General features: G+C 38.3%; 1 long non-coding RNA gene across 1 annotated transcript; it reads right to left on the minus strand.

The window, feature by feature from the left end:
• Nucleotides 1–315: 315 nt before the first annotated feature.
• On the minus strand, nt 316–1,779 carry LOC126426896 (uncharacterized). The gene is made up of 2 exons (XR_007576453.1): nt 773–1,779; nt 316–613 (listed from the first exon to the last, which is right to left on the minus strand). It is a non-coding gene; the product is annotated as an uncharacterized LOC126426896 (long non-coding RNA).
• Between the last annotated feature and the right edge of the window lie 614 nt (nt 1,780–2,393).

A 2,393-nucleotide genomic window follows, 5' to 3' on the forward strand; every position in this document is an offset into this window, starting at 1 on the left:
CACACATATGTCATCCATAAACTACAAAAAATTCAATCTGGTGTCTAGTACGTTTAACAGCTCTATTCAAAAGGCGGATATTTTTTGCAACAGTACAATACTCAGCTAAACTTTTGTCTATATCTCAAAATTTTCCGTTAGTACAATTTCCAATTTCAACCTGTAACAGTAAGATCAGTACATTCCACTGTTTTGACGTGCACATCATCAATCTTAAAACACGCAAGTTTCCGACCTAACCTAGACCTTGGGCTTAGCTACAGGTCAGTCTGTCATCACAACCAACATTAAAGGTGGGAGGGATACAGTGATGAGTACGAGAATCTAGCAGGCCTTTATCATTAAATATATGGCAGAAAATTTTGGGGAAATAGGATGAAAGATCAGAATGGAATTTTCGTTATTCAATTACAGTATAGTTCACATTTATTTATCATCCCTTTCTTATCACATAACGTCTTCAGTTACGCACTGTACCAATACTCATTTTGCACACTTTATTATCAACTATGGCTCTGGGAATTCTTCAAGAGTCATTTTGAATCTTCGCGATTATCTCTTCTAGATGTGGCTGGGTACATGCAGCATCCACTAATCCAAATGGGAACTGTGTCTGGAAAATCACGAGGATTATTAAACTTCTACTAATTACTAGCAATATATTTCACATTATACAACTGCTAATATTTCTGGTAATGAAAGCACGTTAGTGTGGGAAGGTTTCACACTTTGCACAAATGATGTACGTTCATTTACAAACATAGAAACTAACCTTACTTCTGACGAAGACTGTGTAAAGACGATGTGACAACTTTTCCAGTTCCCTTTTCACTGATATTTCGAATTATCGCTACATCGACTGACTTACATTGTGGTTCAGATACTTGTGAAGGCGTAAAAAAAGTGTTTAGAATCCATATTCTAAACATGAACTCCTATGGTACTGTGTGGTAATTTCTGTTATGATTCTCGACATAACACTATTAATGTAAACTAAACTGACAATTTAAATTAAAGCCAAAGGAAGAACGTAGGTAATATATACTTCATACTGATTCTTTAGTTGAAATTTTGCCTGTGGGCAAGTCTCATTTGCGACGAATGCCCGTGTAACATGTACGGTGATTAATAGCAGAAATCGCCGAAATAGGAGAGGGACAACAGTTGCTAACGAATTCGTTAACTGCGACACCAATCAGTAAAGTAAACTAATTACTGATTACCAATTTACAACTTAACCTTGACATTCATTTAATATGGTAGCGCGGGCAACAACGCCCGCACCATTCAAAAATTGACGTCATATAGAGCTAATCCTGAAATGTCATACCGAGCGCTTCGAATGGTTGACTATGTAGAACATTTTACCACAAATATTGCAAAGTATGATGATTCTCGTCATAAAGAATTGGAAGATACATGCGTTTATAAGAGCAGAACAAAAACAGCTGAAACGAATAAACTGCTTATCCAACATCTGCCTTTAGGGCTTCTAACTACTAACTGAAATCAAATATGAAGAATTCAAATCATTTAGTGAGAAGCTCCGGACAGCAGTGTTGCCAGACGTCACCGACAGATGGCACCCTGATACACTGGCTGAGAAAGTGTAGCGGTTCTCATTTGCTTTTAATAACACAGTCAGCAATCGGCAGTTACCGAATATTTATAGCCGCATAAGTCTTATACTTCGCTTGTTTAAAATAGGAGATGTGATGCATTTTGATAAGTTTCATGAACATTGTACATGCGTGTTGTACTACTATTTGCACATGACACATTTTACTGTAGTATTAAAACAGCTATAAAATAACGAGATATTATCACCCTACCTGGCCCTCTCCCGTGCGCCCCCTGCTCCCCTCCCCCATCTCTTCTACTCCCTCCCTTCTTCGGGTCTCCCTCGTCTCCTAGCGCCTGGCAGATCCTCTGTTTTGGTCATCGTCAGTGTGCCACATCAGTACAGGCGTCTAAAGCTAGCGAAATGAGGGATGCTCAACTACCGGACCTACCGATAGATGGCTGTAGCGCGTGCCGGCAAGAGACCGTATGATTGAGTGTCCGCCATATCTGAATTTGGCAAAAAACAAAGTGTCAAAACACGGATGAAAATGTTTTTCGTTCTGCGCCCTCATAAGTATTTTATATTGGATGTTCTAGATGTCTACACATCAACATAAAGAAGTGTTTCTAATCTAGCGAGAAAAAACGGTGACAGTTCTGCTATGAAATTCCTAAATTCGAGTGTGTTTTGAAAGCTTGACAAGCTGATCTATAAATTGTTTACTATTTTATGAGTGCTTTACTTATTTGCCCGTTTTAAAACACTATTTAAGATTCAATGGAGGTCAACAAATTACCTTACTTGCCGAAGATGGTATAATTCGGAAAAT

Source organism: Schistocerca serialis, chromosome 11 (assembly GCF_023864345.2).
Source record: "Schistocerca serialis cubense isolate TAMUIC-IGC-003099 chromosome 11, iqSchSeri2.2, whole genome shotgun sequence".
Lineage (NCBI taxonomy): Eukaryota > Metazoa > Arthropoda > Insecta > Orthoptera > Acrididae > Schistocerca > Schistocerca serialis.